Raw genomic sequence first — 16,081 nt, 5'->3', positions numbered from 1 at the left:
ATCTCATAAATATATTAGTATAAAATTTGTTTTTATCTTAAATACTATATAAAACATATATTTTCAACAACTGCAATCTCACGAGCCATCGAATTAGCTTCCTTGTAAATAAACTGTAACTTAAACTCCCCATGGGAGATCTTATGTCCATCACAATAGTAGCTAAAAGAATAAGAGCCATAGCACCCCCATTAACTGAGCTCACCAAAGCTTCTATGTCAGGTATATTCAAATATCATCTTCTCAAATCCCCAATCAATAGCTAAACAAAAACAATAACTTTTCTAAGAACCATAGCTTTCGCCATTGAAACACTTAAAAAGAAATATGAGCAGCTTCATTATCTCTCTGTCTGCTGCTTTTCAAAGCAGAATGGCGAGGGTGGTTCAAGTTTCTATAAAAATAAAGTGAATGTGTAAATTTCTTGCTAGGATAAATATATCAATATATATATATTATTTAACTTGGCAAGAAGGATGGGGTGAGTCAAATCTGAACTCTGATACAATTTAAGAGAGTGTCTCTACCAACTTAACTACTGAGCTCATCCCATATAAATAAATAATTTGCTAAAGGTTTATCTTCTAAAGGTTTATCTTTATACTTTCATTCACTCTTCGGTTTCTTAATATCCTATGAGGAAAAAATAGAATAGTTTTATAAACATTTTTGTCAACTATTATTGACATTTGGATTTTATCATAAAATTCTTATAGTTTTCGAATTAATTCGAAAATCACGGGTCTTATTACTTTTAAAATATCCACCCTACTTTATATGATAATATATCTCTTTTATAACTCCAAAAATTTGATTTTTAGCCCCAAAATATTGGACTGTGGTCTAATTTAGTAGTTGATCTACAACGAGTTGATTTAGTAGAATAATATTGAATAATATAATATAATAAGTAATAACCTATCACGACCCAAAATCGTACACACTGAATAAACTGAGTTTTAAATGAAAAACCCATAGTTCAACAATAGAACACATTCTATCATGCCTCTACCAGCCTGCTATCTAACACCCACAACTCCACTTGCAACTCACAACAGAATACGGTTCAATCACATGGAAAACATTCTGTTTACCAATGACTAATCGACACGTGGCAGGATCAAATATAACTTACCCTTAGCAATTTCAGCTGGAGGGTTGGCCAGAACTTCAGTTTGGAGCCGCCAAGAGTGGTTAATCACCTACAGACAGAAGGACTCATGGGAAGAATTAGAGCGAGTGACTAATCAGGTGAAGACATGTGGCGAGTTTTAAATAGAACTTGCCACATACCAATTTAAAGACGACTACAAAAGTCCAAGTCTAGGAAAAGATTGTATACATTAAGGCCCATGGGAATCGAAGTGGAAATAAGCTAAAGACAAATGATAGACAAAAGAGAGAGGAATTCCAAGCTACGATCGTAAGGTGGGGATAGCGTGCAAGTCTGAAGTTTTACCACTTCAAAAACACCGCAACACCTTCTCTTCTAGTCTGCTTTGAACTTTTACTATGATCACATAACCAATCATAATCATATATATGCCAATATACTATGAAATGCAATGTCTTCCATACCATAGTCCCGTCCCAACACAATACACACAGAAAACTGCTAACCGACTTTAACAAGGTGAAATTGATAGCTATCCTTGGTTTCAAATCAGGCAACCATTTCGGGCATAGTATCAATTTTTTCACGTCCAAATTCAGTATGCGCTTCCTCTAGGTCGAGTTAGCCTTGGGCTAGCGAAACCCGGTTCCATTTACGAAACATTTTCTCACAATCCTTTTCAAACACATTTCTTTAAAAAAAATTATTTCAACCTCACTTTTCCTAAACCATACTCATGCCATGAATGAAATTGACATACATATGCTTGCAACTTTATCAATTTAGCCAGATATACTCATCATTATCATCATATATATATATATATATATATATATATATATATATATATATATATTGTAATATTTTCAATTTTACCATTTTTGAATCTCTGGAATTTTTTTATTATCGAGGGTATTTTGGTCTTTTTTTGTTTTGCGTACCGGACACCGTAGGGTATGCCAGATGTGTTCGAGAATTGATTGGGGCATTTCATTGAGTTCATGACCTTTTGAAATGCAATGGTTGCCATTTTGGTATTTTTTCATTTTTTAGACCGAAAAGTTCCGAGTGGGACTCGCTACCAGAATTGTTGTGCACGGAAGTTGTGTCACGAGTTCGTTGCATATCATGTATATTTATTTTGTACATATGTTTGTTGACACCCATTTTGGTAATTGGGCTTGGACTACAATTGGGCCTGATGAACAGTGACATGGCAGAGGTTTGGGCCATAAGAAGATATTGGGCTGAAGAAATGTGGTAATAAGTTTGGGCTGCAAGACATTTTACTCTACATGGGCTGAACAATAGACTTAGGCTACGGTTGGATAATAATGATGCAGTTAGAAGAAGATTGAGTTGTTGCATGGAATATTATCTACAACATTATAGATGGAATTGGTTTGGATAAAGTTGAAGTAACAGATAGATAGGAACGAAAGCGATAAATACCAATTGTTTATCTACATGGTGTTATGGATTACAAAAGAAAGGGCAATGACGTGGCATATTTCACATGAGAACAAAGCTACACACAAGGGCATCACTGATCAGATGGATTATTTTTGAAATGTTTTTGAACTTTATGTTGGATAAGATTTATATGTTTACTAGATTTTGGTTAAGAAATAATCTAGGAACTTTAGTTTGAATTTAAATTTAGTATTTAGTGATGAGGTAAAGTTTTATTGTAATTCAAATACGTATTAGTAGGAGTTTGTTTCTAATAATTTTTATAAATAAACAAGGAGGTATGCTGTACTAAAGGTCCAGCACCCTCAGAATCAGTATTATTATTATTTGTTTGCTTCTTCAAGCTTTTCTAAGAATAGCATCCTTGTTATTTCTTCTTCATCTCTATCTCTCTATCTCAAATCTCTCGATCTCTCTTCCTCTATTCTCATTCTTTCCCTTTCTCTTCTTGCTATATCTATTTTCTTCCCCTTTCTATTCTCTTGTTACGTTACTATAAATTATTTACGGAAAGTCCTTTTAACTAAGGCATTTTTTAACCCAAAAGAGGAATTTATTTGTTCCCTTTTTCCTTACATTGTCTGAAAGTCAACTTTCTCAAATGGACTAACGTTGACTATTTACAATCGAACCACACAAGTGGTTCTGGCACGCCCGGCTTACATCAATTTGAGATCGGCTCCAAAAAGCCGATTTTAGGGTCAACAATGTTGTGAGACTTCTCTCCGTCCTCTGTGCGGCGCCAATCAGAGAGTTACGAGGAGGCCTTTTGCGCGCACACAAAGAATTATGATGAAAGCACTGTTGAGGAATGGAAGAAGGCACTGATTGAGGTTGTTGACATTCCGGGTTTCAATGTTGACAATGACCTTCATATTGGGTAATTTTTATTTTATTTTATTTATTATTATTATTTGTTGTACTTCGTGATAGTGTTGGAACTAGAGGGACAAGGACAAAAGGATAAGAATCACAGGATTATTTGTTCATTAGGTCCCTAAAATAACTTCAAATGAATATTGTTCAAATTATTTAAATAATTAAGTATAAATTAAAAATTAGAATTACTAAAGAGAGAAGGATATCATAATATTTTCATATTTTTTGGGCTATTTTTAACATTCTGGCCATATTAAACTGGTTCAACCCCCTTGAACCGGTTCAAGGGTGAAATTTGGTTCTTAAGGTGGGCACACTGCCCATGTTGAACCAGTTCAAGTTCCCCAAAACCATTTTATCTTGGCAAGTTCCAACTTTGGACCCCTAACTTCGAGCAGTTATAACTTCTTCATTGAACCGATCTAGTTTTACTCGAACCATATATAAGGTTAAACTCCTTTTCTATGGTAATGAAGATATTAAAGTACTTAATGAGCAACCCTCATCAAGCTACAATAGAGAGGAATATGATAGTATTGTAGATTTTCTTAACTGTCTACAAGAACTTTACATTAATCCTCAACTATCTATTGATGAAAGTACACATATCATCAATCAGATAAGAGAAACTTCTTTACAAAATGAAGCTCTCCTTACACACTTCGGCTATCATTTTAATTTATCTGATAGTGATACAGAATCAGAAGAACAAATCCATGTTTTCTCTGATCAATCTGACTCTGACAAATTTAATAATTCTGAAGACTCGGAATCAATCGATGAAGAAATACAAGCTGACCCACAGCCTTTCCCATCGACGTCTCATAGAAGAAAACGTGCGTCAGACACTATTCTAGATGAATTTTTCTACGGTGATTTTCCTCCAATAGAAGAAATGCACCCAGCAGAAGAAACATCTATTCCAGCCTCTGGTACACCTGCCGAGACTTTTAAAGCCGCAGAACCAAAACCTACTGCTTCTGCCACTTCTTATAATTACGATTATATGACCTTTCCTACCTTCATTAGAAAGGATGACCTTAATAAGTTTCTCAGACCCTTGGTACCTTCACGACGTCATTTTGGCCGGATAACTCAACCACGCTGGGCAATTTCTCTAATTCCCTCTAGGCTATATTAACACACTTGCCCTTTGGTGACTCCGCGGCGACCTGGTTTTCTCAAAAACACTTTTATCAAAATATTTCCCCAAAATCCCCTTTTTCTTTTTATACCAAATACTTTCCCTTTTTCTTTTATGCCCGATGCCATGGATACATGCTACATATTTTCCAATAGTATAAAATGAAGGGAATTTAAACTTCACAATTTAACAGTTTGCTTCACAGGAATTTTTAGGAAAATATCATAAACACATGGCATGAAAAATTAACAAATTAAGCATATTCTTTGATACATTTCAATTAAATACACATAAGCATGTTTTTCATACAATTTAATTTAACACAAATAATCATAAACTTCATACATGACAATTATATCATTCTCAAGGCTAATAACTCAAAATTAAACATACTTTGCAACAATTAATGAGAGATAACTCACAAAGGAACAAGAAAAACATGAATTAGGAACTCCTACCTCAATTTTATGCAAAACCCCCAATTTTCACCTCAAACCCTAGGATTAGAGATTCTCCAAATGGTGGCTAAATGAAGATTGTCTCTGATGAACTCATAGATCTCGTCATGAGCTTCAATTTGCCACAAACGGCACTTAAAAACACTAAATATTGAAGGAGAAATCTAAACTTGAAGTTTTGATTGAAAAAAAAAAAAAAAAGTCTGAGAGGAAAAGGAGAGAGCAGTGGGAGAGAAAGAGAGAGAGAGAAATTAGAGACTAAAAATAAGGTGGTGGTGGTGGGTCCCACCAATTTCTTTTATTTTCCTTTTTTTTTTCTTTTTAATTTACACCACCTACATACATAAGTACACATTAAACAATTCCACAACTTTATATAACACTCTAAATAGAATAAATATGATGCAAATGGACCCAACTAAAATTTCCGTTAGTAACAATTCTGATAGCGGGTCCCACACGGGATCGTTCGGCCCGAAAAATAAAAAAAATGCGAAAATAACAACCCTTGCATTTCAAAGAGTCATGAACTCAATGAAACGCCCTAAACAACTCTCGAACACAACCAGCACACTCCGTAGTGCCCGGTACGCAAAAAGATAAAAGGCGAAAATGCCCTTATTACGATAAAAATTTCGAAAAAAAATAAAAAATACCGAAAATTGGAAACATCACAATCTACCCTCCTTAAAGAGATTTCGTCCTCGAAATCTACCCTCCTTAAGGAGAAGGCTACAACCACGCAGTTCTTGAGAACACCTCACAAAATCCTGAGACTATGAACTCTCCGGCGTTATTGCTTTTGACATCGGACGTCACCAGTCGATCACACATCACTGTCACCAAAACCAAATGTGGTTACCCATTTCTCCCTTCGTCATAACACAAGATTAACTAGACCTCACACCTGACTCAAATGGAACATCAGTCTGCTCTACATAGTCACATGAGGCTCTAAGGCCCAAGAAAAGAACAGTTAGCAGACCGTCGAAAAAGACAATGTCTATCCTCAACACGTCCTTCAAAGGACACACTAAACCCCAAACAAGAAATCATGTCCATTTTTCAATCAATCTCAACTCTAGTCTACACATCCCTGATAGCCCAACCACTTGCTATCTAGTTCGTAGCTACACTGCCACATAACCGTACCGACAACTACTAATCCCACTATATGATAATCATTCATTACACCCACAACTCATAATGATTAAATAACGAGTCCCCCAATGACCGCATAAACATTAGTCACCAAATCAATAAGCGTACTATCCTGTACTCAAGACACAAATTCTCGAAATAAGATCTTGAATAATCAAACAGATCGGGCATTGGGTCCTACCTAACACACCTCATCACCCGAGATAACTTCCTGAATCCATATATACCACCACACTGACATACACCCAAATACCATACTCTCACTATTTGTGTCAACTTAAAACAATTATTGACCTTTGACCCGATATCATGCTAAATATGGACTGACTTAGGAGAAATGGTTGGCCAGGCCATTCTCATCATCGATCCGATCTCAACATAGACGTCATTCTTATCCTCAGGTCTAAACCTCAAATACAACCACACATAGTCCACAAAACAACCACGAGATCCACTTTCTAATCAATCCATCGCTCTACATAACCTCAATAACTATACAGTCATATAACAACATGCTAAAAGCAACACGACAATCATTCCTCAATCACACAATCATAACAAGCTTAAAGTAACACGACACCAAAAGTCACAATCATTGATCAGCACTAAAGATCCCTAATTTCCTCATAACATCCACACCAAGTAAGCAACTCCATGATATCATTCAGTTTAATTCTTACTTCTTCAAAACATATAATACAACTGTCTCATGCCTGAAATCTCAAAACCAAAGTCAATCATTCCTATTATTCCTCAATAGAATCACACATTCACTTCCTCTAATCACAAAATTCTTAAGCAATATTGACACTTATCCTCAAGACACCGCTCGAATTAAACACCTATAAAAACATCCGAGTACATGACTCATATCCTATCACTTAATCATCCTTAGACTGTGATTCACGACACATTTCCTAGCCATCACCACTAGTACTAAACATTAAAAACAAAACCCTATTCGGCAACCCGTGCCTCACATCCTACCAACTCCACCTCCCTCCGTGGGAGTAAGTCGACCCTGTAATCAGGACCTCAATCGATGAACTCTAATAGCGTAACAAACCATTCACAAATGCGTTTGCCCACGGACACACACAACTCCTAGATGGAGAACAAGTCTAACGACAAATGACATCCTTGCCAGGACTAGAACAAATGGAAAAGGGTAATGAACCCCGCTCTCACAAGAGACTGACAACTCATACCTAAATGCACTCGATAATTGTCACATGCTACTCATCGTTCGTCCAACCGTGGACACCTAATCTCTCTTGAGATGAAATGAACTCCTTATACACAAGGAGAAGAACCAACTTGGAAACGCATACGAGACCACGATCACCAATCTAAGCGACCTCGCCATTAACGAATCGTCCTACACAATCAACACAGAAAACTCGTACAAACTTCTCCGCAACACTATGCTAACTGAAACCAATCAGATAAAAGCACCAACACCCTCAACATACTAACACTAGGAATCATCACTATACTTTAGATACCGCGTCCTGTCCTACCCAATAATCTCCCAATGAGAAACTCTATGAAATACAACGACACATGATCACCCATTTCATCTCTACCTTCCCAGGCGACACTACCTTGATCTCCATGCACACAAGACTCGTGACCTCAATCACAACGACCCATTGACTCGCCAAAAGAAAAGGGTGCCTATCTGGCAACATTGTCCTCACTGACTCTAACGACTACACCATCCACAATCGCCTCAACTGGCACACAATCCATCACCTACCTAACAACACACAACGAATAACTCATAATTTCCAAACCGCATTTGGATCATACCTTAAACCACTCTGCTCATCAGCATTAAACATCACACTACAACACCATAAAAACAAAATGAGCACAAATCTCAAAATGCCCAACATCCAATTGTCACCTCAATACCATCAACGATGCCATCAATCATTAATGCTTAACCGACAACATCAAACCACTCTTTCTAAGTGATCTACGCATCCAAACAAGAAAACTCCATACCCTAAGTTCAACATCGTTACTTTTCCCCATTCCCTCTCCCTAAAACATCCTTAGTCCCAACAAAAATCAAATGGGACTACCAACTGACCTACAAGATCGACCTCGTCTCGATCACTCTAATTATTAGTTTATCCATTCGAATCCTCAAACAACAAGCACTATCTCTTGATACTCCAAATGTAATCTAAAATACAATCTAAATCCACAACTTTCAAATTCTAAAACACAATTCATTTGATAACACCATACTCACCAGCTATCACTTCATCCATAAATAACCAAGCACTCCAATGACCCCATATTATCGGCCTTATTGTGTAATCGTGCACTACACAACTAAAACTAACCACTATACATCACCTCAAGACCTTCTAAACAGTCGTGCCTACCTAGAACCCCGCTCATCTACTAAGCCATGCAACCGACTCACCGAAAGTCGATTACCCGCAACACGCCCTCGTAACTATCCTAAATGCAATCACTCCTTGACAAACCAGCCTCTAGAACAAACTCTTACAAAACCATGAAATGATCTACATCCCGTAATTGGTCCTAAATCACCATAGGCCTACAGAGCCCAACAAGTCCCCATGACAGTCAGAACCAACACGCTTCCTTAGACTGTACCAAAAGATACACATTTACAACTCATAGACTACATTTGTGACTTAAATAATCTCTATCACACCTACCATGTCCGGTTTGTTGAGAAACTCCGCACCAAATCGTGACCCAAGTCACTAACACTAACCTTCTATGGTCATACCAAAACCCTCACTCGCACACCTGACCTCCACGGTCACCAGAACACAAACACCAAAGCATGATACTCTCACACAACGTAGTCACGATGCCTTGAAATGCAACCCGTTCGAAGTCGTGCTCTAAGCACCACACAAAATGCAACAAGAGGATAAAAATAGCTATAAACCAAATAGCTCAATCCATAAGCTAAAAGACCAAGCCATCCATTCGATAAGAACTAACACCCAACCACCCTAGAGCAACCGAGCTCCTTGCCAACTCAGGTCAAAATTCACACAACCATCCCATGCTCGACCGCATAACCACATAAGAACAAAGCCATATACGTATACAAAATGAATGAGACCCATAATACTACTACATGAAACACGTTAGCATATACCATGCTCGTTACTTGTCGCATCAACATTTAAATTAGAACTGCACACACCATGCCTATCACTTTTGTTACCATACTCCTCATACACAATCAACATGCTTTTCTTTTCTTTCACATTTCCTTTACACGATTAGATCATCTAATTATTCCTCGTACATGACCATGTAAAACAAATTTTAGCATTTAAACACGAAAATATTTAGCAATTAGGCATGCCCTCAAAACTGTAAAAATATAAGCATGTGATCATGTAAACAAATAAACAAGTAGGCATGCTTCTCAAACATTTAAACGCTTTAGCAAATAGTCACATAAAAAATACAAACGACTTCCCACACAACCCTAGGTTGGCCTCTACCCGTCGTCCTAATGGTTTTCGAACCTTCGCTCTGATACCAAATTTTGTAACAACCCTAAACTGATATCAATTATAAAAAAATTAAAAAAAAAAAAAAATTTGGCATGGCCTCTATTAAAAAGGGTACTACAACAACCTACTTAAATACAAAAAAAAAAAAAAAATTATGCAATGTCCTCTCATGGACCTTGAAGACTTATCCAACCTGTCCCAACACACAATACAAATAATATATTCCAGCATCCCTTTCATCCATTCATTATGCCTCAATATGGTTCATCTAATGGTGGAACATCCACATACCATTTAATCTAAATTATTGTAATTACAGTCCCAAAATATATGGTTAAGATCTAAAGTCCACGTCTTACAACGTTTAGACAACTTATAATAAAGTTACAACCCATAAATATAATTACAGTAATAAGAGTCCACAAATCTCTATACTGAATATAACAAACTAAGGTTTTACAAAAAAATTATGGGACTTAGATACAAAAACAGCAAAATGATCTTCTAATCCAAATTAGGCCTGTGGTGGAATATTATCCGCCACTTCTTTCCCGTTTCCTGAAAAATGTTAAATATAAGGAGTGAGCAAAATTGCTCAGTAGGTGATGCCTAAGACACACCTCTTGTAACCTTGTGAATCCAAATAATAAATAGGATAATAGGAAACGGGGTAATGCTGAGCCGGGAAAAATACAATATCAATTCCAAGTTCAAAACAATTTAATGTCGTGCCATGAATGCAATGTCATGCATGTCACTCCCCATTTTCAAAAAACATCCATCACTTCATAAACTATTAATATAATCCGTCCTTTGGTAACTCCGCAGCGACACGAGAGAAGGATTGGTTACTGTCCCTGACCCTTGGTACCTCCGCGGCGTCATTTTGGGCCTAGATAGCTCAACCACGCTAGGACAATTTCCCCAGTTCCCTTTAGGCTATATTAACACACCGACACTTTGGTGACTCCGCGGAGACCGGGTTTTTTTCAGAAACACTTTTATCAAAACATTTTCCCAAAATTCCCTTTTTCTTTCATGCCCGATGCCATGGATACATGCTACATATTTTCCAATAATATAAAATGAAAGGAATTTAAACTTCACAATTTAACAGTTTGTTTCATAGGAATTTCTAGGAAAATATCATAAACACATGGCATGGAAAATTAACAAATTAAGCATATTCTTTCATACATTTCAATTAAATACACATAAGCATGTTTTTCATACAATTCAATTTAACACAAATAATCATAAATTTCATACATGACAATTATATCATTCTCAAGGCTAATAACTCAAAATTAAACATGCTTTGCAACAATTAATGAGAGATAATTCACAAAGGAATAAGAAAAACATGAATTAGGAACTCCTACCTCAATTTTATGCAAAACTCCCAATTTTCACCTCAAACCTTAGGATTAGAGATTCTCCAAATGGTGGCTAAATGAAGATTGGCTCCGATCAACTCGTATATTCATGGGCTTCAATTTGCTGGAAACGGCACTTAAAAACACTAAGTTTTGAAAGAGAAATCTAAACTTGAAGTTTTGACTGAAAAAAAAAAAAAAAAAAAAAAGGAAAGAGTGGGAGGGAGAGAGAGAAATGAGAGACCAAGAATAAGGTGGTGGTGGTGGGTCCCACCAATTTATTTTATTTTCTTTTTTCTTTTCTTTTTAATTTACAGCACCTACATACATAAATACACATTAAACAATTCCACAACTTTATATAACACACTAAACAAAATAAATATGATGCAAATAGACCCAACTAAAATTTCCGTGGGCAACAATTTTGGTAGCGGGTCCCACATGGGATCGTCCAGCCCGAAAAACAGAAAAAATGCGAAAATAACAACCCTTACATTTCAAAGAGTCCTGAACTCAATGAAATGCTCCAAACAACTCTCGGATACAACCGACACACTCCGCAATGCTCGGTAGGCAAAACGATAAAAGACGAAAATGCCCTTGTTATGATAAAAATTCTAAAAAAAAATAAAAAATGTCGAAAATTGAAAACATCACATATATATATATATACAAACATTATTGCATGGACAAAAATCCCCTTCAGTGGAACAGTAACATGTTTTAGCTGGTGGGAGATATGTGACTCTCAATGAGCTACGTGAATTAAAATTCCATTGTTGCATTAAGCAGAAAATACTTTAACCGTGTATGTATAAAATAATTTTATATACTGTTTATGTATTTTAGGAAATACACGAGAATTAATTTATTATTTAATTTCATAAAACATTATTATTTTATCTCAAAAGTTCAATTGTGCGTTTATCATTTTTTCCTCCCAAATTTCTGTTCTAGGTCTGTGAAGGTCGAAGCGCTCCTCGGCAATTTTTTTCTTTGGTAGGAATTCACATCTTCTACTTGATTTTGTGTGAATTTGATCTTCATTTTGGGTGTTTATATGAAAATTTGTTAGTTTATTGCTGTAGAGGTTGGTGTTTTACGCATATTGGAGTTCATGTGAGTTCAGGGTACCCTTAAATACGTATATTTTCTGGAGTTCATGTGAGTTCAGGGTACCCCTAAATACATAGTATTTTTTAAAAAAAACTATTCTTTTTTTTTTCCAGGGAAAAAAACTTTTCAAAAATGAACAAATTTTAAGATACATTTTGTAAAAAAAAAAAAATTATATAGTTAAATATTTATCAATCATAATAAAAAAACTGTTGTTAAAGTTTAAAATTAATTATCGTAAGAAATAATGAAAAGGAAAAATTATAGCTAATAAAAGAATATTTGTTGATATATTAATTATTAATCGAGCTAGTTGGAGCTTTATATGTCTTCAATTTTCTTTTCAAACTCGTCTCTAATCTTTCTGATAGGCCGAAATAGATTGGGATGGATTAAATTGACATTCCTACTTTGAGTGGAATAATTTAAATGTATAATCGAACTACTTCAATTTAGATAGACAAAGGAGAAAGGAATTCCACACTAAGATCATAAGGTGGGGATAGTGAAAGTCTGAAGCTTTACCACTCCAAAAACACCGCAACACCTTCTCTTCTAGTCTGCTTTGAGTGGTCAGATTTGAACTTTTGCTGAAAACATGGCCACTAAAAATCAATTAATCATTCTTATACGACTGTCTCCATCCGTCCCCGAAGACCCAAAGTCGTCTCATATAGACTTTCAGGACAAATTAAAGAGTAATTGAAGGGTTAGAAATTGTGGTGTGGTAACTTATTCCACATGGCATCATTATTAAGAGTCAAGTCAATTTGTGGTAGTAATAATAATGTGATTCTGGTGAAGACTTTTCTGATTTAAACCATATCTTATATTATTCATACATATATTATTATTACGGATAAATTTCACTGATCTCTTCTAAAATATACTTTAACTACACAAAAAAAAAATATATATATATATATATATATATATATATATATAATTTTTAAAATTACTCAAGACTTTTTCTAAAAATCAGTATGACGAGAATAGTATCAACAAAAAATTAGTTAAATTCTCGTATTGCCCCAATAAAAATGGCAAATTGCAAAAATACCTAATCATTGAATGTATATAAATTAATTATACACACACACACACACACACACACATAAAACCTTAATCTCAAATCTCATTATACATTCTTCTTCTTCAAAATCATCTGAGAAATGAAGTTGAATACCTGTGGTTTTGTTACTTCTTATTAAAAATATTTCCAACTCTCTGTTTCCGGTTAGTGAAAATACAGTAAAAACATGCATTTCTAAACCTGCAAGGAACTCTTTCATTGTGTGAAATTTAATTTTATTAGAAAAATTCTAATAAAAAAAATGCTTATTTATTAGAAAAATATATATATCCAAGTGGGTGAACTCGGGTTTCGCAAAAAAAGTTCCAAAATTGAGAGTCTTCAAACCTGTCTAACCAAAGATATTTCCCAGACAGTGGGTCAGCCCAATCAATCTGTAAAAGGTTATGTATTAAATGTTTATAATCTTCATACCTTTATACTTAAAATTTTGTTTTTAAATGTTTTATTTAGTTTCTTGAGGTCGGAATTCTGGGAACTCTTATCACTTGTTGGATGTGCAGTCATGAATATTGTGCTCTAAAGTTATACAAGAAGAAGCAGCATAGCCTTTATGCCAACTACTTCGGGTCATAGATGAATCATAATTTCTCATTCTAATTTATAAACCACCTTACCTTCAATCAAACCACATGTTATCCAATTCTTTTTACCTAATTTTAACGATGTTACCTTTTGTCTTCGCATTCTGCTAGCATTAGCCTCAATATGGATCATGTCATGCACTCTTTTTAACCGACTAACTTAAAAAGTCTTTTGTGCACATGGCCAACCATCTTAACCAATCTTCTCTTATTTTGTCTCTAATTGGTATCACTTCAGCCATGTCATGAATGTTCTCATTTCTAGTTTACTTTTACTCTCTTACTGCACGTCCATCATAAAAAATAAAAAATAAAAAATAAATACATTTAAAGTCTAAATCGTTTAATCTTCTATTTATATGGTAGTGATTGCTAAATAGAAGTAAAATTTTGTAATTATAAATTGAAAATTTGATATATATATATATGTTCGTTGAAGTTTAGTTATTTAATGAATGTTATATTATGAGTTTAAAAAATTAATTGAATTTAAATCTAATAAAAAATATATATATCATTAAATTGATATTTCTATATGAGACAAGGAAGCTAGCTAGCTGATGTGATAGTCCCCAAAGACCCAAAGTCGGTCCAACATTTTGAGGAAGTCTTTGCAGGACAAATAAAAAAGATGAAGGCCATTAACTTCAGGTCCAAGGATCAAAGACGCATGCGTCAAGAGCATGATTAAACAATTGATTTTAGTGCTTTTGAACATGGGGACGAAAGTGATTGTGTATCTAACATAAGTAAAATAAAATAAAATAACAAATAACAAATAATGTCTAAAATTACCATAAATGTAAGGCTAATTCAAATTCTTGAAATATATTAGGTGTTTCTTTCCTTGATTTTCTAAAAATGATCAAACGGATTGGACACTTGGTCCTACCTAATACACTCGCCACCCGAGATAACTTCCTGAATCCACACCGACACAACGCTCAGTACCATACGCTCACTATCCATGACAAGTCGAAACAATCATTGACCTTTGACCTGACATCGTGCTGAAGAGGGATTGATTCAGGAGAAATGGTTGGCCAGGCCATTCTCATCCTCAATCCGGTCTCAACACAGACGTCATTCCTGTTCTCAGGTCCAAACCTCAAACATAGTCTCACACAGTTCACAAAACAACCATGAAATCCACTCACTATCCATACATTGCTCTATGTAATCCTCAACAATTATACAGCCACATACCAACTCTAAGAATCCCAATCATACCACTCGTAACAAGCTAAAAATAACATGGCACCAAACGTCACAATCATCAACCAGTATAAAAGATCTCTAATTTCCTCATAACACCCATATCAGGTAAACAACTCCCTAAAATCATTCGATTTAGTTCTTACCTCGTCAAAACACGCAATGCAACTATTTTACGCCTAAGATCATAAAACCAAAGTCAATCATTCATATTATTCCTTAATGGAATCACACATTCACTTTCTCTAATCACGTAATTCTAAGACGACATCGACACTTATCCTCGAGACACTGCTCGAATTAAATGCCTATAAAAACATCCGAAAGCGTAACTCACATCACATCACTTAATCATCCTCAAACTCCTAGACATCATCGCTAGTACTAGACACTGGAAACATAAAATCTCTATTCGGCAACTAGTGCCTCACACACCACTCTCAGAACAAGCACTACAAAAACAAAGACTCCACCTCCCTCCGTGGGAGTGAGTCGACCCAATATTCAACCAAACCTTTACCGGTGAACTCTAACATTATAGCAAACCGCACACGTGTCAGCCCATCCGCTGACGTGCACAACTCCTAGATGGAGAACAAGGCATACGACAAACAACGTCCTTGCCGGGACTAGAATAGATAGAAGGGTAATGAACCCCGCACTTACCAGAGACTGACAACTAGTACTCAAATGCACCCGACACCCTATTACACGCTACTCACCAATCATCCAACTGTGGACACCCAATCTCACTTGAGATGAAACAAACTCCTTACACACCAGGAGAAGAATCAACCGAATACCCGCACAAAACTACGAACTCAAATCTAGGCGATCTCGCCACTAGCAGACCGTCATACACTATCAATACTAAAATCTCGCACACGAAATGCTAAAATGCCAATGCAAAAATAACCAAACCCAACATATAATACATGCAC

This window comes from Cornus florida, unplaced genomic scaffold, assembly GCF_030987335.1.
Source record: "Cornus florida cultivar Cherokee Brave unplaced genomic scaffold, ASM3098733v1 CherokeeBrave_3.0.0_Hap2_Chr04, whole genome shotgun sequence".
Lineage (NCBI taxonomy): Eukaryota > Viridiplantae > Streptophyta > Magnoliopsida > Cornales > Cornaceae > Cornus > Cornus florida.
Note: the sequence above shows the minus strand (reverse complement) of the source record.